At 54.5% G+C, this 22,300-nt stretch overlaps 1 long non-coding RNA gene across 6 annotated transcripts in view; it reads left to right on the top strand.

Annotated features, from left to right (window-relative positions):
* Nucleotides 1-21,593, top strand: part of LOC105747249 (uncharacterized) — a 65,775-nt gene extending 44,182 nt beyond the window's left edge. For 2 of the 6 annotated variants that reach the window (XR_011645550.1, XR_011645549.1), the window contains exons 4-8: nucleotides 6,045-6,214; nucleotides 6,719-6,794; nucleotides 7,370-7,521; nucleotides 17,139-17,235; nucleotides 19,059-21,593. This is a non-coding gene — a long non-coding RNA (uncharacterized lncRNA). Of the gene's footprint in view, nucleotides 1-771; nucleotides 1,314-6,044; nucleotides 6,215-6,718; nucleotides 6,795-7,369; nucleotides 7,522-15,215; nucleotides 15,835-17,138; nucleotides 17,236-19,058 lie in introns of those variants that run through there. The other 4 variants (XR_011645548.1, XR_011645551.1, XR_011645547.1 and 1 more) reach the window with 4 other exon arrangements.
* Nucleotides 21,594-22,300: the final 707 nt, after the last annotated feature.

Below are 22,300 nucleotides of genomic sequence, written 5' to 3'. Positions count from 1 at the left end.
TAATTTCTTTTCTCTTAGTGTCAGCTGCTCAAACCTGACCAGGGTAGAGGAGAGAGGAATATTGAACTGTCCCAGGCTTCCCACCTGACCTCCCAGCCTTTACCCCACTTTCCTCCAGTGCACAGATGGACAGACAGGTTTTCTAGGTTGCTTGGGAGTCAGCGTCTGTCTGTCCACGCAGTTCGTATGGTAGAAGGTAGGGAGAGAGAAGAAGTGCTGAGAGGGAGGCAAGAGGGACAGTTTGCCAGGGGTTGCCTTCTTTAAATGTTTGGCCTTTGGAATCGGGGTCGGTGGGGAGCGGCTAAATAGGCTCGGGTGTGGGCTGCGAGAAGTGGGGTACAGCCGGTAGGTTTGCCACTGCGTAGTTGGGCAAAGTGGTGAATGGTGACGCAGTCACTGTTGCATCTTGTTAGGGGCTCTGGAGGGACAGGTAGTGAGGCTCCCAGGGCTCGAGGGGCCAGCTGAGAGGGCTTAAGGATGAGTTGAAAAGGGAAGCTAGCATTTAGAGATTAAATGTCATCCTTTTGGCGTTGGAAAGTTGTTTACCTTGCGCTCTCTGTGTCTCCATGTTGGCACCCCTCCAGTTCACATGTGATGGCCTTCCCTCTACTGCTGCATCATTAACTAAGTGACTGAGCTGGCCTTCCATTGGCCAGGGGAGGGCCCTCACTCCAGACGCCTCCTCTGATTGGTGGGTGGACCAGTGGCAGGTGAAAACCTTTTTTCGATTGGCTGAGGGTTGGGTATCAAATCTGAATTTGCATTTCACTTGCTTAAAGGGGAGGGGGGAGAAGCCCAGCAGCTTTCTAAAATCTCTTTAGGGGTGTGCGTATGCTTGTGTCTGTGCCTGCTTTTGACTGACCAGTAGAAGCCTCTTCCCGTGCCTTTTCCTAGCTCATGCACCGTAAGGGAGAAGAGCTCAGGGCTCTGCAAACTTTTGGGGGAGATGAGGAGGGGGCGGTTCTGGGGAGATTGGGTATGCAGGAGCTTGACCAAATTGGAAGGAAATATTTTTATCCTTTAGTTTAGTGTCAGAAAAGGGAATTTTCCAGTCAGCCACACCTTAGTGTTGCGGCAAAAAATATTCTTGGCTCCCCTGGAAACGCACGGGCAAGGTAGGGGCACGCTGCTGCTGCTGCCACTGCCACTGCCACCACCCCGGGCTTCCTGCTGACTCTGGGCTACTCCCCCGGGACCAGAGATTTGCATTGACGCCCGGGCCGTCCAGAGGCCCTCGGGAGCCAGTCACGACCCGAGCCCAGCATGGGGAGGACCTGCCTTCTGGAAGCTGCTGCTACCTGCTGCTTGGAAAGGTGAGGATGGGGATCAGCCCTAGGGAACTGTCAGAAGCTGGGTATTTGGTGGGATTTCCAGAAAAGCCAGTGGGTGATGAGAAGTTTGGAGGTCCCAGGTTAGAAAGGCTCATCCGTCTGGGAAAAGAGGAGAGAGAGTAAAACTAGGGCAGCCGGCTGTTTGCCTCTGGTTGGGGGATGGGGGTCTGGAAAAACTGGGGTCCTCGGCTCCCCAACCTGCCTTTGCTGCGGGTCTCCCATTTGTGGGGAGGGGGTTTCCGGAGCCCTGCGCCATCCCCCGTGGCCCCCACCGGTGACTGCGCATCTGGAAGCGCAGTGCGTCCCCGTCTCTGGCCTAGGACGAGCACCGCCCTTCTGATTACATAACGGGGGGCTCTGCGTGTGCCTTCTCGGCCCTGCCTGGCAGCCTTACCTCCTCACTCCCGGGGCCCACAGAGCTGGGAAGGTCTCAGTGGGGGGCAGTGAGAGTCTCCTCCCTCGGAGGGTAGCTCCTGTTTAGTCAGGGGCAGGAGCGAGGTTTGAGGACAGACGGGACTGGCTGTCCAGCTCTGGGTGTGGAGCGCAGGATGCCTTCTGAGAGCCCCTGGCCACCGACGGCTCCCCTGGGGCCCTCGTGAGGAGGGTGCCCTTCCCTTCCCTCTGACCCTCCAGTCTTCGAGAGGAAGTTTCTGGAGGAAAAGACGTGATCATGTGAGAGTAAGGAGAGGTGTGGGGGCCTAGATGGGAGGTGGTTGACGATTCACTCGTCTTGTCAGTGGCTCCCCCTCCCTGGGTGGGATTATATTTTCAGACTCCTTTTAGCAGCTGCCATTTTGGAAGCATTTCTTTGGGTCTCCGACATGGTGGCGTTGGCTCTTCTGGTCCTGCTGTGCCAATTCCGCAGAGTGGGCGGGGGGCGGGGGCTGTGACGGAGGAGGGGAAGGGGGGGCAAAAGCGCAGTAGAGGCGGGTCCAGTGGCCGCTGCCGCAGTGAGAGGAGGCCCCGGGGGCAGGACCTCCCAGTCCCACCCTCGGACACAGCCCTGGGTGGGGTTCAGGTAGAAGACGACTGCGGGATGGGGTTGCGGTACCCCATCGAAGGCCCGGGCTCTCCCACACCCCGTCAGCCTAGGGCTCGAGGCAGCTCAGGGAAGAGCTGAGGGGGAGGGCGAGAGTGGAGGCAGAGACATGTCAGACCTGTGGTGTGGGCTCCAAGTGGGCTCTGTCACCGGCAGTCTCCCCACGGGCACGGGGGGTGCGATCCGTGGCAGAACCGAGGCTCTGCTCCGGTGGCCCTGCTTCTTCACCGTTTTCTTCTCGTTTTCCCACTGCCAGTGCCGTGTTCCAGCTGTACTCCTCTAGTGAGGCTCCCTGCTGCCAGTCCCTCTTCTCTCTAGTCCCTTCTTCGTGCTGCGGCCATCTTGTCTTTCTTCCTCAGAAATTTAAAATGGTCTCTCATTGTTTCCAGAATAAATCCCCTCCCTTCAGGGTGATGTTCAAGGCTGTCAGTGCCTGACCCTCGCTTTCCTTTGGCGTCTTAGCTCCTTCAGTTTCTTTCGGTGGATTTTGCATCCCGACAAAACCAGGTGACTTACTTTTTCTTGCTTTTCCTGTCTTTCTGTTTCTACTAAAGCTGTTTTCCACACCTCCTCTTGACTGCACCTCCACCTGTGGCCATCCGCCTTCCTCCAGGAGCCTCTCCTGAGGACCCTAGCAAGAAGCCGTCCTCGTAATCGCCCCTGCCCCCTTCAGCCAAACGCCCTGCACCTTTTCCCTCCTATTGCTCTATGGTTCTTTGTAAGTTTTAGGTCACCTATTAGATGATGAACTCCAAGAGGCTTGGGAAAGAAGAAAGAAAGAAAACAAATAACCTGTTTGGTGCCTTCTGTTTGCCAGGTACCATGTTAGGCTCTTTGACAGCAGTTATTTCATTTATTCCTCCCCACAACCCTGCAGAGAGAGTCCCGTGGCTGGTAAGTGGCCTCGTCAGTTTTAGAATCCTAGTCTCTCAGAGCCCTTGCATTTTTCTCCTCTCTGAATCCTCAGTGTCTGCAAGATGCCTATTATGAAATAGAACCCAAAATGTGTCGAAGGAATTTCCTAAGTCCCTAATGCCACCTGGGAGTCTGGTGGCTCATCTCATGGCCATGGCCTGGGTCACTTACCTGTTCCATGCCGTCTGAGCACCTCATTAACTCTCTCTTCTTCCTTTGCGACTAGGTTCACTCAAAACAGTGGCTTTTTGTAGCTGCAATGGATAGATTTAAAAACACCCCTTATCCTAGTTGCCTTCTCCATAGATGAGGAGGTGGAGGTGGGGGTGCATTGTAGCATCTTTGGAGCAGAGTAAGCTTCAGAACACAGAAGTCAGTGGAGACAGCACAGTAGAGGGCGGCAAGCGTAGACACTGGAGTTGGACAGACTAGGTTTGCATCTTGGCCCTACCTCTTAGCTGGGTGATTTGAGACAGGTCATTTAACTTCTCTCAGCGCCACGGTCCTCAGCCAGTGAGGTGGAGCCACCACAACCGACTATCCAGAAATGCCTAATTTATTGCCAGGCAAACAGGTTCTCAAGAGAGTCTGATACCTGTCTCTTCCCCCTGCGCAGTTGTTTATTAGGGAACAAAAAAAAAAGGGAATATCGCAAGTGGCTAGAGAAGGAACAGGGAGAAGGAGCTTGTGTGCCTTCAGGTGTCATAGCGTGGCGAGAGGAGGTGACGTGGGCAGTACCTGCCCAAGCTGGTGAGGAGGTGCCTTTCCCTCCCTGGAGTAAATACCTCTTTAATTTATGCGTCAGGAAAATATGGAGGGCACGCTGCTGTGAGGACAGTGGTGGTGGCAGAGTGAGGGTTAACCAGTAAGCCGGACTGGGAGCGTTTTGATGCCAGGTTAGTTTCCCTTCCTTCCGGATCCCAGCCGTGGCTGCCTGGGTCCTGACGACATTGAGTCCCATGGGAGGGGATTTGGGCACCCTGAAGCCCCTCGTCACCAATTCTGGGGCTGTAGAGCAGAGAGTGACGACAGCCACTGAGTCGTCAGTCGGCGGCAGTGGGGACCCTGGTGACGGCTGCTTTCTTGTTTTTTTCCTCTTTGGAAGATGACTCAGTGTATCGTGAGCTGGGAGATGGAGCTCTCAGCCGAGTGGCCAGGATGTTCTGTCAACACAAAGGCAGCAAAAGCAGCTTGTTGGGGCTCCGAGCTGCTCCTTTGGCTGGGGGGTCATTTTAAGGGAGGACTGGAGGCCAATGCCAGTGTCAGGGTGGGGGCGACACCAGGTAATTTGATGGGGCTCTGCGGGTCCTTGAGTTTGAGAATCTAGAAAAATAGTAATGATTTTTAAAAGTACAGCTGTGTGTGTTACTTAAAAAGCTTGGCAGCCAGGGTCCCTCTTAGGGCCGGCCCCAAATGACACCGTTCCAGAGTCAGAAATCCCTTTGGGGTTTTCCCCGTGGCTCTGCTGACAGTCTTGGTGGTCATCATTCGGACAGAGGCCGATTCCCTCCTTGGTGGAGGTGGTATCCGCAGTCCTTGTGAACACGGCACCCTGGTCCCCGGGAGCCGGCGCACTCCCGGGGGTGTGCTGTCTTAGCACTGCTCGGCTGGCTTCCCGGCCGGTGGAGCCATATCGCCAGCCTTAGCTGCCGGCGGCTAAAGGTCAGCCCTTGGGCAGTCGGCTTCAGCCTGCCCTTTCCTTATTTGTTTCAGGTCAAAGCTTATCTCCCCTTCATCTTCCTCACTGCCTTCTTCGGCAAAATAGTGGGCATCCAGTTCTTTCCCTTTCCTTTTTTTTTCTTTTTTTTTTGCGTCATCATGGCGGCTCAGAGTTCTAGGCTTTTCTCGAATCTGCGGCATTGCGCCACAGGCGCGTGATCCACCCATGCCCCGCCCCACCCTGCCTCACCATACTTCCTTGGGAAGAAGAAAGAAGAATGGGCCTCTACTGCCACTGAAGCATGACCGAACCATTACCCTGGTGTCTGGCTTCCCATCCTCTCCTGTAGCTCCCTCAGCCGGCGCTGGGGGGCTGGGGGCCACACAGTGTGTGTGTGGGTATGGAGGGGACAGCCTGGCCCCGGAGCGCGCTCTCTGCCTTCCCCATGTGCCATTTTCCAGTCTCATGCTTTCCCGGAGATGATGCTAGCACTGACATTTGTCACTGGGCACCTCCTCCTCTCCCCAAGGACCTCCCAGGGTGACTCATTTGGGATTTCTGGGAGGAGTAGCTCCTGGGCCTTGGGAGCCAGGGCCAGCAGGGAGACCTAAGGGAGGTCACGGTGGAGAACGAGGAACTCGGAGCAAGGGGCGGGAGCCAGCGGCCCCACCCAGAGTGCGAAGGCAGTCGCTGCCCCTCCTCGTTTCTCTCCGAGCCTGAGCGGAGAGCAACTTGACCTAAAAAAACTGCGTGTATGTGGGTGTTGGATCGTCTTGTGCCTCATAGTTCTCTGATCAAAGCTGCGTCTGTGACGAAAGCCTGGATTCCGTGCTTCGGAGAGTGCTGTAGTCTTCAGGTTTGTTTTCTGAAAGGCGTGATGGGCAGGCCCTCCCGGATTAGACACTGCGCCCAATGGAACTGGCCTTCCTTCCCAACGACGGGCCTACCTCATTGCGCAGCATTGACTTCTTCTGTCATTGGATGAGAAGAACCTCTGAGGGCCATGGCCACCCCAGAGGGGGCCCTGAGGGGGTCTGCAGATTAATTGCTTGGCCCTGTGAGCCCAGCCCACCTGTCTTCTGTCTCTTCTTCCCCACAGAGAACTTGGGAGAGGTTAGCTCCATGAGTAGGTGGCAGCCTCTTTGAGACTCCACCCCAGCTGAGCACGGGCCGTATGCAGAGAAGACAGTCGTCATCCTGGCGGATGGAACCGTCTGCGTTTATTCGGAACGAGAAGAAGGAGATGCCTGGCAGCCCTGGTGCCTTGCGGTAAGTATTTGTCTGCGTTCTTCTGCATTCTTTTCTTCTTCACCCGTCAGAAGTGGATAGATGCCTTTTGAACCCAGTCAGCTGCTGTGTGCCTTCTCCATTCTGCTTTCGCACACCCCCACCCTTCTTCCCCCAGAAGAGAGGACTAGATTGATTTCCTAGTGCTACCGGGGAGCTGCAGAGAGGCTAGAATTCAGTGTTCAGCCCACACACATCCCCCTCACATTCAGGAGAAGTCGATTTTCCCTTAAAACGGAGCCCACGGCCCTTGTCCCTCAGCGCTGAGTGTTAATGGGCCGAATGGAAGGACTCTGTTTGCCCTCGCTGCCCCCAGCCCGGGGAGGAGGCTCTCGGTTGGCTGGCTGTGGGAGGATGGTCCTTGCCAGCACCTAGCATGGTTCTCTGCCAAGTTCTAGCTCCAAATCTCTAGGCTGGTAGGAACCTAGACTATATATAGCATTGTGCTAAGCAGTTCTTATCGGACGTGTCTGCCCTCCCCTGCAGGAGAAGAGCGCTTCTATCAGAAAACTGGAACCCAGGGATTGTGAGCCATCTCCAAAGGGCCTTTTATTCTGGGAAGGTGTGTGCATGTGCGTGTGTATGTGTCTGGTTCAGAACTGCCAAGCTTTATTTCCTTGCCCCTGTTTCACATGCTGATGAAATCAAAGGTCAGATGCTAGATGAGGGCACTGATGTGGGATGAGGGCCAGGAGGGGCTGGTAGTTCTTTGATGGCTGTTGGGCTTGGAGGAGGAGAGGCGAGGAGCGCACGATGTGTGGCTAAAGGCACAGATGGCCCCACATTCAGAGGCAACCTCCGGTTTCTCTTCTGAGTCTCCCGTTTGCCTTGCTTTGCCCAAGGATGTCTTCTGGCCTCTCTCTCTCTCTCTTCGTGGACCCTGGCATTCCCTGTCTTCCTTCACCTCGTCCTTGTTCCTTTGCTTTCCTCCGGGATGTCGGATAAGCTCAGCCAAGGGCGTGCAGAGCTGCATCTGTCCTCTGCCTCTCCCCCATTTGGGGTTTCTGGAAATGTGGCTTTGCGCAGGTGGAGAGGGGTCAGCCTTCCCCAGGAGGAAGTGTGTGGTGCATGAGGCTGTTGCGCTGGGTGAAATGTATAGGGCACGGTGGGTGGGTGTCTTCCTCCTCCCCCTCCTAGGTGCTGTGGAACCACCAGTTGTGTGTTCTGGGACCGCAAGCGCTGACCGATGCGACGTGATCCCAGCCTTGTCAGTGAATCACCGCTGGGCTGTTTATTGAAAACCAGACTCAGAGAGGAAAACAGGATGTAACCCTTTACCTGCCTCCCAGGTAAGTCCAGTGCCATCTGCTGCCGGCCGGCCTTTCCCCACCCTGTGACTGGCTCGTGAGGACCCTGTTCCTTGTTCGGCAGGGAATTCTCAGGCTTCTCCATTCAGAATCTCACGAACAATTGCTCTCTTCTTTCCACTCTCCTATTCCTGGCTTTTCTGTGAATGGGGTTAGTAACCAAGAAGGAGGTGGGGGCAGGGTGGCCAGCCGAAGCCATCAGCCTGCTGGGATGTGTGGGAGATAGCTGGGGCGCGCTGCTGGGCGCGGCCATCGACAGAGGGGTTGGACCCCTCCCAGCAACTGAAGGGAGACTCCTTGGCCCCTGACATCTATAGCAGGAGGTCCTCTGACTTTAACCCTTTCGTGACCCTGAGAGCCTGTCTGGAGTGTGGGCAGGCCCTTCCCCGGGTGGTCTTAGTGGACCTTCTTTCTTAACCTAGAGTTTAAACTGTGGCGTGGGCAGTAGATTTCAGGGCTCTTTCCCTTGTGGGGTTTCTTTTAGGTGAATCACTTTCTTCTTCTAGGCCCTCGCCTCCCACTTACAGGGAAAAATCCTGGCCCCATAAGCCATTACAAAGGCAGTTGGCATCAAAATGTTTTTTTTTCACTGCCCCACTTGATACTGGGCACAGTAATAGCAATAGAGATTAAAAATGAACCACGGCCTGCAGAACTGGGGAGATCGGGTGCATTAGAGAGGCTCTAGGCGCTTGCCACGTCACCAGGAAATCTCTCTCCTATCAGTAGATTACTGCACTGTTCTTGGGCAGGAGGGCCGCTTGGAGTTAGCCGGTGGCGGGTGTGTCCAAGGTCTAAAGCTACAAGGAATGGTGCTGAGTAATTGTAGGGTGCTCTGGGCATCCCGCCTCCAGCACACACTGGCCGCCACTCTTAGCTCAGGTCTTGTGGATGTGAGAATTTCTTCTTCCCCACCCACTGCCACCCCCACCCGGGGAGAGCTGGTGTGCTCTGCCTCATGGTGTCCCATCTTCTCTCCTTCTCCACTGAGCTGAGTCTCTGAGTTGGTGGTGAACCTCTCGGAGATCCTTGCCAAGGGGCATCCAGCATCTCTTCCTTCAAGTAAGGTGATGAGTCTCAGCCATGGCTAGGGGTGGCTGGGGGTGTTGGACCCGGAACCTGGATAAGGAGGAGAGATTAGCTCTGGTGCAGCTGGGGAGAGGAAGAGGAGCTAGCCACATCCCCCCAGATGTGCCAGCCAGAGCCTGGCCAGGGCTGGCTGTAGAGCTGGAGCCACACAGTGCTGCTGCCACGCCTGGGGGCCTTGGCTCTCGTGTGTGTGGCGGGCCCCCGGCACTGGGCGGCCCCCTCTCCCGCTCCCAGCCAGCCTGGCCCTTGGCTGAATCAGTGACCAGGGTTGGAAGCAAAGAGGAAGCTGGTTTAGCTCCCTGTGACGCAGTTGGCTCCGTGGCATCTGGTATTTCCAGAACTGGCGTCGGTGCTTCCGTGGTGATTTTCCTGTTTTTGTCCTCCATCTCCTGCTCCTGTCGTCTCTGCCCACAGCCTGGCCTCTGCTGACACGGGGCATTATATGTTGCAAGTCAGGCTAGCAGAATAGTTGGCATCCCCTGAGAGGAGGGGCCAGGCATATCTGGTGCTTTTTTCTTGACCTTCTAATCCCTGAGGTCTGGGAGCCAGGAGGAAGCGCTGGGCCTTTCCATCCGGGATCCAGGGGAGGCTAGCAGGGCTGGGGTGGGGTGGGGAGAGCAGGGCCACTGGGGCTTGGCCGGAAGGTGGCGGGGAGGGGCTCTGCCAGGGGCCCTGATTGGTCAGCACCTTCTGTGTCCCCTTGAATCCTGGTTTGGTCAGGGCTGTGAATTGTTTAATGCATATCTTGGCTCTGTCCCCTGACCTAAGTGCCCCTGAGACTGCAGCCTCGGCTCAGGACCTCAGGCCGGCCACTCTGGGGGCGTGTTGCTTCCCTCTGAGATCCATAAGAGATACAGCCTTTTTGCACTAGCCAGCTGGCTGTGGGAGGCCCTCACTTTGCTTTGCCTTTCTGGGACGTGGAGGAACTGTGAGGAAAGCATAGATTGGACTTGGTTTCTTTCTGGCTCCCTCCACGGGAGCAGTTCGGGGGCCGATAAAGCCAGAGAATCCCTCCAGGGTGCCCAGGTCTAGGAAGAATCTGGTGAATGCGGTCCACGCCTGGGTAGAGGTGGAGGGGGAGCCGGGATAGAGGGCGCTGCTTCGGGACTGCTGGGCATCGTCTCGTCAAGGAAGCGGAGCCAGGAGGTGTGGGGGCCCCTGTCCAGCGCTCAGCCAGGGCTGCCACTGTGGCCGGGTCGCACATGCGGGTGCCTTTGAGGGCTCTGTGTCTGACTGCCCGGGAGGGAAGGCTGTGCGCTGCCAGGCTCACGGTCTGCAGCGAGGCCCCAAGGGGAGAGGTGGGCAGGAGAATTCTTGGTCCCCACATGCGGTCCAGGAAAAGGGAAGCTAATCTTTATTAAGGGCCGCCGTGTCAGGAACGCTACTGTTTCCCCCCATTGCTTATCTCATTTTGTCCTCAGAGCCCTACGAAATGGGTTCAGTCTCCCTTTTATGGTTAAAGGAGCTCTGATTCCAAAGCCTGTGCTTGTCTGCTGTCCCCACAGCCTCTTTGGCTGAAGTCAGACATTTTGGGGAACTAACCCCTCAGAGGACGGACAACCAGGAGAATTGACGCGAACCAGGGCGAAAGAAGGACCCGATACCCAGAGGATCTTTCCAGCCAGGGGGAAAGCTGAGCCACATTCCTTTTTGGGGCGGCAGGGCAGAGGCAGATACCCTTTGGTATCGTGAGTAGGCAGGGCTGAGCAAGACAAATACGTTCTTTCTACAAATACATATCAAGTCTCTGCTATATGCTAGGAGCTGTACTAGGTGCTGGGGATGCATTTCTTAACAAAATAAAATGTCTGCTCTTGTGGGACATACGTCTTGGGAGAGAGGCCGTTTTTTAAAAAAAGAACCTAAAAAGATGGGGTAGACATATATGGAGAATGTGTGGGGATGAACGGGACTCCCATGCCTAAGAAGGAGGTCCAGAAGGCTAAGAGGACAGGGTAGGGGGAGATTGAAGAGACCACGGCCCTTGGCCACCCGGATTGGTCTACAAATCCCCTCTTTTTTCATAACAGTGAGGAAACCCCATGATCCCCATAGCTTACAGGGACTTGCCCAAAGGTACGTAGAGAGCCGGGGTCAGGGTGGGAGTGGGCGTCAAGCCACTGGTCACCAGCAGTTCTTTCCATTAGTCGTGGGTGCCCTTGGCCTTCCGTCTCCCACCCTCCCAAGGTGCTGGCTGGCTTCTCTGCCTCAGCTGGTCATCACACTCCTCTCTTGTCCACACAGCACAGGGGAACGTTTGGGTTAAGCGTTGCCGAGTCACTGGTAAAATATGTGCCTGCAGGAGGCAGGACTCTGAGCTCAGCCTCTCCTGCCAGAACGGGTGGTTCCCAGAGCTGATGATCACGATAGGAAGGGCCCGGCCCAGGGTAAGGGAGCAAAAGTCACCTTGTGTCCAAGGCTGGGGCGTGCTTTGTGCCTGGAGAGGTTGAGGCAGGCTGGTGGTGCTGTGGCGGTGGCGGGGGCTGTTTTCAGCGTGTGCACAGCAGAGCTCAGGGCTTGTTTACTCGGTAGGAGAGGCTGGGCCCGTGGTGAGTCAGGCCATAGGATGCTGCCCTCCTTGGCCCTGCCATCGACACGTGGTCCGCCCGGACCCCGGAGACGGCCGTCCGCCGCCAGGTGTCTGATGCTGCCCTGGGCCCGGCAGGGTGGCAGCAGGACAAGCTGTGGGTCTGCGGTTGTGGGTTGTGGGGGCTCAGGGAGGGGGGCAGGCTAACCGATGTGGGTTGTAGGTTGCTTGGTGTCAAGGCGTCAGCAGGCCTGGACTGCATCCCTGGCTCCGTTGATAAAAACTCACTCACCCACTCTTTGGGCCTCAGTTTCATTATCTCTACAAGGAGAGGGTTGAACCAGCGTCTTTTCTGAGGTTGCTGCCGTCTCTAACTCTCTGGATGTTCCCGAGGGTGTTTATTAGAGATGCAGGACAAGGAAAACCAGGCCCGAGTTATAACGAGAGGGACCCTAAAGGCCTGAGAGGGACTGGAATCCTTATTTTCCCCCTAAGAGACACTGATGCCTGAATTAGGGGCAGTGGGTGGTGACCATTTTTGAGGGCATCAGAAGAGGCAGGGAAGGGGCCCAAAGTTACAGGAGGGTGGCGAGGCCAGCAGCTGGATGAGCCCCCGGCGGCAGAGGGCGTGGCCCCGGACGCCCCTGCAAGGGGCCTGCGTGCACGTGGCCATCAGGGGAGCTGCTGGGGGCACCTGCCGTGCTGCTGGGGGTGGCTTGATGTATTGTTCTCTAGGAAAGATGCTCTGTCCTCTTGATCCTAAATCCTGGAGAGAAATGGGGCCGCCCACTTGAGGAGGGTCCGTGCATCTGCTCCAGGGTCTGTGTACCTGCTGTTAGGAAGGTTTTCTTTACACTAGTCTCCTTTTCTCATGGAGTTGTTCAAGCCCTTCTGTTCAAAAAGAAAGAAAAAAGGAAAACCAGAAATACCTTAGAGCCACCATTGCTATTTTGGCTTTTCAGTCTTCAGTGTTTCTTAATAAAATAGCAAAATAAAAACCCGTGTGGGAAAGCCCAGGGTCCCAGGCGTCCTGGGCAGTTGTGCTGCAGCCACACAAGGCCAGGCTGGGGCCAGGAGTGGCCGGACTCTGGTCTGGCTCCTCCACGGCCGCCTCTCCTCCAGGAAGGCCCCATGGGTAGGAGGCCTTGGAGCTGAGGAGCTGCATCGTGTAATCTGCTAAACAGAAGGCAGAGTTTTAAAAATGGCTGTGTTTCTCCAGACACCCTCTGCTTGCCACTTTGCCGGACATTTGTCTGGGATTAATAATAACCCGTGAGCCCTGCCTGGCCCCAGTAGGGTATTGTGAACGGTGATTTGGGCTAGGATGCAGACAAGAGGAATTGATCAGTAGCACTCTTCTCGCACTTTAGCATGTGACGTTTTACAGTTCATTTCACGTTTGCTAGCCCCTTTGATCCTCATACAACCCTGTGAGGGTAGGTGGTATTATCCCATAGTTGATGAAACTGAGCTGGGGACAGAGTCGTGCCACGATCTAACTGCAGGTAGCTGCTAATTTGGGTCTCCCTCCCAAGTCCCCTGACTCCAGCAGTTTCCCTGAGCCCTAGTGGCATCTGCCACTGACCAGGGGACAGGGGTAGGGACAGTGGGGTCTTAGATGGTTCGCTTGATCCCCGAGGGCCTTTGTTCTCCTTCCTACAGTGAGTGGGGATGGAATCCTCAGTGTCCCGGTTCTCGTGTTTGTTATTCTTTAGACTTCTTGGGGTTCTTGTCAGAATGGCTTGTACTTTTTGCCTGGGAAGCCAGCCACTCACCATGTGTTCCTGGAGAGGTTTCCTACATCTGAAAGCTTCTGGAATAGGGCACGAGGGAAGGTTAAAAAGGAATCTCTTCTGAAAATGCGATACCTCAGACCATTCCAACACATCTGTGTGGCACTCGCTGCCTGTGCGTTTAGCATGTTGCTTGACTTAGAGACGAAGCCTCATTGTGCGTTGGTCGAGATTTTCTAACAGATTTGTAAGAGAGGCCCTGAGCTTTGCCCAGCATGCATGTTGTGCATGCATTACCTATTTGCTGGCTAACATAGGATGGAAGGCAAGGTACTAGAAACACTGGCTTCAGCTCTGACTGTTTGCGTCATGGTTGACTTGAAAAAGTCAGTGTTACCCGTGGAGAAGGTAGGTAAGAGGGTCTTGGGCTTAAGTTTCTCTGAAAATTGACTTAACCCCCACACTTCATTAGGGGCACCAAGGCAGAGAAGAGCATGCGGCTGCCTGGCTAAGGAGCGCTGTGTGTGATCTTCATTTGAATAGACCCAGAACTTGTATGAAGGGAAAAGAGAATAATGGTTTGCCTTTATTTAAAACAAATTGAGCCTCGGTGCGTAAGGCTTCGTTGGAAGGTGCTCCTTGAAGAAGGATTGGGATTGGACAGGGGGCCTGGAGGACAGAAAAGAAAACGGGCTGAGTGTGCAGAAGGGGGGTTTAGCCCAGACTTCAGTGAGCACTGAACTGTGGCCACACTTTTGCTGAAGGTTTTCCAGGAAAGACGAAGCTGTGTATCTTGAGAGCTGGGGCACTACACGTCCTTGAAAGGGTCCTCTCAGTCCCAAGCCTGTGCAGCTTTGAGAACGTCCCTGGAGTGGCACGAGGTGTGGGTGCCAGGATCTAGGACGGGCTCCCTGTCTCCACTCTCCATCCGTCCTTTTGGCCTTCCGAGGCAGGCCTCAGCCCGGGGGGCCACGTGGGCATCCGCTCCGGAGCCTGAGCCTTGTTTTCCCTGGGCAGAGAGAATGTGGGGAACTGACCCTATAGAAATGGAGATTATTTGCAAATAAAAAGGAAGAGAAAGGTATGTTGCCCCTTACCCCTTCTAGGGAAGAGCCCAGAGCTTGTCAGCTCCTGTGTTCGTGCTACCTCCCCTTCCCCCAGTAGAGTCCCCCGGCCCTCGGGAGCTCTGTCAGGCGTTGGAGATGTGCGTGTGCGCCAATGTGGGGGCTGTGGAGGAGGCCGGGCCAGCCCTGATTTGCTGGGAACGAGGCAGGGGAGCGGAGAGGAGTAAAGCTTTCAGGGCAGACCCACGGCTCTGGGAGCCGCGGTGCAGGTGTTACCTACTGCGCCAGAGGCATGTGTGTGCTTTCTGACAGGCGTGCTAAGGAGAGGTAAGTCAGAGTCTGAAGTAAATTGGTTAAAGGCTAAGCGAGCATTGCATTAAATACGGAAAAGCATACATCCTTTTGTGTTCTCGCTGCCTCTAGATTCAGCCTCGAAAGCCCTGCTAGGCCAGGTGGGCCTTGTCTGAGCTCATGCTTATTTTTATTTACTTTTTTATTTTCTTGAGGTACCAGGGCTGGGGATTGAACCGGGGGCCTCCTGCTTGGGAAGCAGGCACTCAACTGCTTGAGCCAGGTCTGCTCCCCTCATGGCTTATTTTAAATTTACTTTTTGTCTCCTGTCTGTCATCTCGCCCACTCTTCCTCATTCCTTGATGGGGATATTTGTCCATGCATTTGTGTTACTTCTTTCCTCGGGGCACAGTTCTTCCAGTATCTCTGGCACCACTGAACGTATTACGTTTAGTTGGAACGTAAGCTCACCGTAAGCTCACTCCAGAGATGAACGTCCCTGAGACGAGGCCCTGGCCACTGCCTGCAGAAGCCTCCTTCCCCGTAGTTCTGGGCCGCGCCTGCCGAACCCCGAAGAGTTGAGAATCCAGGGCGTCCTGGCTGGGTCTTCTGGGCCCCGTGGCAAACCTCCTGTCTGGGGCAGGGTGCTCAGGTGTGCATCCCCCAAACTCTCTCAGCAGTTCCTTCTTTTCAGCTTGACTCAAGCTGTGGCCTTGAAAATCTGAGGTGATTTTCTCCTCACTTGGCGGGGAGGGGGGCGCACGGGCAGAGAAAGAAGGGGACGGACAGAGAAGAAGGGAACTTGGACTCGTGGCCACTGGCCTTGCTCCAAGACAGGTGAACTCTGTGTTCAAAAAGGAACTCATTTACTCTTTGGCCCTAATGGAAGTTGTTTGTATTTTTCTCTCCCTCTCTCTTTTCCCTCCTCTCTCCCTCAACCTACCCTCCCCGCGCCGCCCCCCCCACCTCCAGCCTCCAAAGAATTTAATCTGCTGGACAACAAACAATACTGTTATAAAACTTTGAAAACAAGAGGGCGAGGCCTCCCTGACAAGGAGAAGGGCATGCCGGGTAACAGCCCGAGGGAGCGCGCCAGGCCCGAGATGGAGCCAGGCGAGAGCCCAGTTGGCTGGGTACCTGGCGCCTGCCCCTGCCCAGCCCACCAGGAGCGTCAGGCCCAGTGCAGGGGGGAAGGACCCGGAACAAAAGGGGAAGCAGAGACACGCTCAGAAAGGGGAAGTCGTGTGTGTTCCCCTCTCTCTGATCTGATGGGAATGCACCAGACTGTGAAACTTCCTCCTCCCCCCTCCTCCCTCCCCCCCTGCCCTCCCTCCCTCTCTCCTCCCCCTCCTGCCTCCTCCCTCCTGCTACTCACTGTTCCTGGTCTTGAGACTGGCAAGCAGAGGTCCTGATAACCGAGTGAGGCCGGAATAGCCATGCACGCTGGGCAGCCGCCAGCCTGGCCAGCGAAAGCAGCAGCGGGAGAGAAGCGTGCTCAGAGTGGGCTTCGGATGCGGGCCCAGCCCCCCTCCCCCCGCCAGGGAAGTGGCACCACGTCCCAGGGTGTGCCCCAGCCCATGTGCTCCGCCAGGTGTGTGCCCAGGTACTGGGCAGACTGCCCCTCGGAGGTCAGAGGCTGCGCCCTGGGCTTCCCCGAGCAGGCCGGGGAGGACACCTGACTTGTGGAGACGCCCAGCTGTCTGCAGGGTGGGGTGCTGCCGAGGCCAGCAAAGCTCTGGAGGGGCTCCTGGGAGCAGACACCTGCTTCCCGGGCTAGCAGGGAGGCCGTCCTGTGCTCGTCCTTGCTCCAGGGCCTTGATTGCTTGGTAGGATATTGTGTCTGCTGATGGTTTCTTGGCAGCTGAAGGGAAGGGTGGCCCCCCTCGGCAGGGGGGAATGGGCAAGCTGGGCTTGGGACCTTTTTTCCCCCAACCCCAGGGTTAGGTTTCACCTGAGCCTGAAGCATCCCTCTGAGGCCACCTTCTCCGGGTCAAGTAGCCGGTGTAGGTGGTGAGGGAGCAGCGCCCGTGGCTTTCTCTTGGATCTGGGTTGGTTTGGACCCATGAACTCGGCGGGGGTATGGTAGACCATACGCATGCCCGCATCTCCTCTCGTGGCCCTGGCTTCCTTGAAAGCGGCTCGGGGTCCCGCCCGTCCTCCTCCCAAGGCTGGGCCACGCTGCCAGGAGAACAGGAGGCATCCGTGCTCCAGTCTTTATACCACTCCTCCTCTTAGCTCCCACTATCTCCCGCTGCCCCCACGACCCATTGCATCCCAAGAGCAAGGTAGCCGAGGCGCAGCCTCCCCTCCAGCCCCCCATCCTGAGGGTCGGGAAGGTTTTGAGAGGGATTTTGCTGGTAGTGTTGAGGAAGAGAGACTAACTTTTAGGAAAGCAGCTGCCTGGCAACGGAGGCCTCCTGCCCCTGCCCCGAGAGAAACCAGAAGAGCTGATGCTGGGCCCACATAAGCTTGGAAAGCAGTTACTTTTTGCCTTGTTCTCTGAACCGGCATTGGAGGGACTTAGTGGGGCCGGGGCGTGTTATTCTGCCTGGTCACGGTTGCCTTCTGGGAGGTGCAGGGGTCCCTGGATGCTGAGCCCCTCCAGGGACAAAACAGACAGGAAGGGAGAGCTGGGTGGACGTTTCTGGGGACTCTGGGCTAGCTCAGTGTCCCTTCCCGATCCTGCCCCCCCATACACACCTACCCTTCATCCTCTCACCCTTTCCCCTGATTCATTATTCACTCAAGACAAAATGTGCAGGGCGCAGGGCCTAGGCTCCAGCAGAGAGCAGCAGAAAGCCGGCCAGGGCCTTGTGGTTATACGTAGATGAGCTGCGACTGTCTTGAGCACAGGACGTGCCCCAGGCCCCCCTCTCATCAGGCTCTTCCTCACAGCCAGGAGCCCTGGAAGCAGCATTCCCAGCGACTAGAAGACGGACGGCTCAGTGTCCGGCTCCCCACCCCCACTCTGGCTGGAGCTTGCGTCAGTCGTGTAAGTAGCTGTGACTCAGCACCCAGCACTGCTGGGTCAGGCCGGAGAAGCCGCTGCCTTGGCAGGAGCTTCCCCAGTGTTCTGGAGTGAAACACATTGTGGTGGCCCAGAACCCAGCAAGCAGGGTTTTAGGTTCCTGGGGGTGAAAAGTCCATCTGTTCCCTGGGTTTGCTTTTGAAGATTTCATCAACAAGGCTCCTCTCCGTCCCATTTTCCTCCTGTTGTCTCTTCCGGGAATCCACCCTGTGCACCACCCCGGGCATAGGGTTTTTTAGAAAGGCTCATTTATGCCACGAAGTCGAGGCTTTCTTTGCAATCGCTGGACTGCAGTTTACCCGACGGCCCCAGAAAATCGTCTTTCACCCTTGGACGCGTTTTGTCTGGCTGCACTGGGTTGTTTAAGTATCTGATTTTGCATGCCTTTAGACTAAATACAGCCTCTCCAGGTCACAGCGTCTCTGCTGCACGTGGCTGCTGCTGGTTTTTAAAGTTTCCTGCCTGAGCCCTCCAAGCATTTGAATTTGCTTGGACCTGTGGCCCCAGCCTGCTCCTTCACAGATGGACTCCTGAGTCCCAGACAGGGGGTTGACAAGCCCCAGTCTCAGCAGTGGGGCTGAGCAGGAATTTTAGCCACTCTTCTGATTCGCTGTGTGGTGACCTTTCCCCCACCACCAGTCCTGCCCGGGGACAGGAGTGTCCTGGGCCTGAGAAGCCAGAAAAGCCTCCAAATAGAAGGGATTGGGGCTGGACGGGGACCACACCCTCCTGCCCTGCGTGGTGGCCCCTCCCCGAGCTAACAGCCACCCCTGTGGGTAAGCGGTTTCCCTTCCCAGGCAGCCCTTCTCCATTGGCCAGTTTGCTTGGTGCCCTTGGGCCGAGGTGGGAGAATTCCATCACCCTTAATCAACGGCAGGGTCCTCAGCAGTCTGGGGCTTTCCTTAGCTGCCCTCTTAGGGATCGAGGTGATCCCGGGCTCAGAGCAAGGGGTGCAGGCCCTTCTAGACCCATCACAAACCACCCGACTGGGTCCAGTAAGGACAAAACTCCAGCTTGTCTCAGGTAAGAGTCACTGCTCCCTGCTTTGAGAGCAGCCCCCCCACCCCTCCACCCCGTGTCCTGTATGATAGACAGTCTATGGTACTGTCGGGGGACTGAGACCAGAACACTTTGTCCCAAAGGGATTGAAAGGGCAAAAGGTTTTGGGACTAAGATGACGTTTCCTCCCCTCTTCTTATTTTAGGGTATTTAAAGTGATGCATTGTTAATGATTTCTTATCTCTTCTTCCAGAGAATTAAGAGTACTTTAGAATTCACGGGTTAGGGAGCCCAAGCTGTGGTTCGTGTGCGTTAGTGCCCTCCTGGGCGTTGCTCCCCACCGTGTACAGCCACGCTGCTGGACTCCGGGGTGGTGCCTGCTGGTGCTGAGGGATGGGGATCCAGGCATCGTAGTGACCAAATGAGAGCCGTGTTCTGAAGGCACACAACTGGTCCTGTGGGGGGCAGGCTCAGGCAGGGGCCATACCCAGGCAAGGGGGAGGCTTTCCTGGGGCAGGGACTCCTGAGCCGAGACCTGTAGGATGACTGGGTACCTGGGTGTGGGGAGCTGTGGGATTGTGGAGAGAATCCCAGGAAGAGTGGACAATGTGTGCAGGCCTTGTGGGCAGAAGCCTGCTTTCTGGAAGGACATTGAGTGACACCACCACGGGAAGGGGTTTTGTGGTTAATGGCAATCAAAAGTTGCTGGGAAGAGTGTGGCTCAAGTGAAAAGAAGAAAAGCTGAGAATTACCCAATGCAGATCTCATCTAACCCCCTCATTTTACAGCTGTCAGACCCAAGGTCAGGATCATCATTTAACACTCACCCCTGACTTTACTGCCCTCCCAGTCACCTGGCCAGCAAGGCCTGCTGTTGGCTACAGGAGTCAGCACACCGACCCCCTGCCCTGCAAATCTGGCCCTCACCTCTCCGCTCTGTGATTGAGATCTTGGAAAGTCCCCGGGCAGCAGAGCCTGGTCCTGGGTCAGAATCCACCATGGTCAGGGCACAGCAGTGTCATCTCCAGCGTCTTCCTCACCACCACAGCATCCTGTGGCAGACAGCAAAGGCGCCAGAGGTGCAGGGAAGCAAAGCAAAGCACTCAGCCCCTTGCAGAACCCAAAGCATGCTCCCATCTCTACCCAAGTGTGATGTGCTGTTAAGGCAGTATTGTCCGACTTCATGCAGAAATATTGCCCAGGAATTTTCACCCCTCAGTCATACTCAAGATTAAGTTCAAGAACAAAATGAAATGATATTCCAGGTGTGAAGCAGGCAGCAGTGGGTGGAAGGGAAGGAACACAGACTTTTGGAATTAGCTAGCCTTGAGGGCGAGACCATCAGCAGCTCATGTGGCCATGGACGAGCTATGAGCTTCATGAGCTACCTCATGAAGGATGAATTTCTTCTTGTACAAAAAGGGGAGAACCTGCTTCGTAGGATGTTAAGAGACTTAAATAGTAAAACTCTTGGTGTTCACATTTTATTTCCTCCCCTTCCGTATAGCAACACATTGTTATTTCCAGAAGCCACAAAAAATATATGATGTAGGCCTGTATCTAAGGCCTAAAGAATTGGCTGGGAACTTAGATACAGATTCGCCTGGGTCTATTCTTTCTCTTGGTTATGGTATCAGAGAAAATACAGACGTGTTTTCTTAGCTTCAAACGCTCAAAAATGACGGTGCCAATAGGGAAGGGAAAATCTAATTTGGAACACAGTTTGCCAGTCTTATTTTCAGGCACATTTTGAAAACAAAACTCAATTCTTGCATTCAGAGGATTGTCTCCTTAATGCAATTTTACTAGTCAGGTTTTAAAGGCATACAGAGGTTAAGTAAGACCTGACTGCCAATCAGTGGGGTCGTGTTGTAATGTTCTGACACATGGAGTGGGGGTGGGAAGGGGGAGCCCATGCTCTTCCTGGACAGGGCACGCGGAAGACTTGCCCTGGTCCAGAGGAAATGCACCCTTGTACGGTGGTACAAGGCCTCAGGGGCAGATAGGGTGCACGCTTCCTGAAGTGTGATGTTGCATCTGAATACATTTCCACAAATGCACTGTGAAATACACAAATGCAGGGTAGTACCAATGTAAATATTGATGCATTTTAATAGTAGCTTTGGCTATTTTATTTCATCATATGTATATAATAATTTGTAGAGACTGGTTCTGAAATGAAACTGAATTAACTTAAAATTGATGAGTTTTGTATCACTGTCATCTGTTTGAAGCATCAGCCATGACTTCCATTTTGCTTTGAGCATCACTGTGTAAATCTCTATTCCGTAATAAAGGATCATTGTATTATATCCTCCTGTCACAAGTAGAACTGCAAGAAGATATTTCTCCGGACAGAGGCTGTGTCTCCAGTTGCCTCTCCTTTCTTTCTTCAGTGAGATCCTCTTCTTCTGGAAGCTGGTTTCACATGGTGGCTTAGATTTTTCCATCTTTGTATCTAGCACCATTTGAAATCAGTGTTTTAGGAGTAAGAATTGCTGCACAGCCAAGGGCGGACTGCAAAGGAGCTGTGGCTCATGGGTCTGGCTCCTCTTGCCACCTGAGCTGATTCAAGAAGTTGAAGGGAGAAAACGAAAGCAAAGACTCTTGCATCTATTGGGTTTTGGGCAGGATGACCTTGGGGAGGGGGAACGTTTGAAAAGCAGGAGCAGAGGTTCTGCTCCTCTGATCACGAACATGGTGGTAGGGTCTTCGGGCATGGCGATGTATTCAGCTGGGCTATGGCTACTACTGGGTATTTGACTGTAGTAGAGAGGGCTGTAGGCTTGGCGGACTGTTCCACCCACATCAGACTGCCCACCTGCTCCCAGACTGTTCAGCTGCCGAAGCCAGACCTGCCACCTGCACTGCTGGGGTGCAGCCCGCAGGAGAGCACCCCTGGACCCATCTCTTACACAGGCTGACCGATTTCTCCTGGTGTTCAGAGTCTGTTTTTGTCTAGCACCATTTGAAATCGGTTATGATGTAGGGGGAAAAGCAGCAACAGCAGCCTCGAAGCCTCATGCCAAGTCTCGTCAGCAGTAGCCTGTGGTTTCCTCACACATGGATGGGCCAAGATTGGAAGAGCATGCTTTTCCCTGCTATTTTAACTCCATTTATGATGCATTGTTGTGGAGGTAAGAGATCACTGAATGGGTTTCAAAAACAAATCTCTATAATTTATATGACACCGTCACTTGCCCTTTGCTGAAATGTGGTTGTGGTGTAAATTCTACAAAATTGATTGCTGTGGAATTAATCTTGCTGCTAAGAAATATCTACCTATTCCCGACCTTAATAAATATCTTACTATATTCAAATTATCATGTCTGTATTTTTCATTTATTATTTTCCATTCATAATTCTTTGCTAAGTGGGCCCTGTAAAATTAATTTGCTATGCAGATCCTGCCGACTTCATAAAGAATTTGAAGTAGGTTACAGTAGAAGACAGACATTAAAAATGAAGCCCATTAAGACAAGAATGAAATTCTATGAGCCAAGAAATAAAAATGAAATAGGGAGGAGAAAAAAATGTAGAAAATCTAGGCCAAGGGAGATGCTGCTTATTGAATGGGAAAACTGACCTTAGTTCCAAATGGGTTGCAGAGCTGGCACCCTGCCTGTAAGTCAGTGTTCCTAAGAAACTTTTGCTTAACTGAACGTAGTATCATATGGCTTTGCAAGGGGAGTGGCATTGGTGATTTCAGTTCCTTTATAAAAAGGCAGGAGTTCTAATTTTGGCTATCTGTATCAACCCTTGTAGACCGGGCAAGTCAGTTCTGTGAAAGTATTCAATTAGCCACATTTCCTGATAGGGGATCAAGCGTAGGGAATCTTGGGGAACGAGGGCTGTGGCCCCCTCAGTTGGGTTTTTTCCACAGGAGGTGTGTGGCAGACTTTGCACTACTGGAAGTACAGTTCTTTCAAGCCAGTGGTTCTCACACGTGGTGGCAAGTTACCCACCTGGACCCTTTCTAAGCCCACATTGCTCCATCATCTGACCCAGAAGGCAGCTCTCCTCAGTGGGG

This window comes from Dasypus novemcinctus, chromosome 13 (assembly GCF_030445035.2).
Source record: "Dasypus novemcinctus isolate mDasNov1 chromosome 13, mDasNov1.1.hap2, whole genome shotgun sequence".
NCBI lineage: Eukaryota > Metazoa > Chordata > Mammalia > Cingulata > Dasypodidae > Dasypus > Dasypus novemcinctus.
This window is presented reverse-complemented; position numbering and strand designations above follow the sequence as displayed.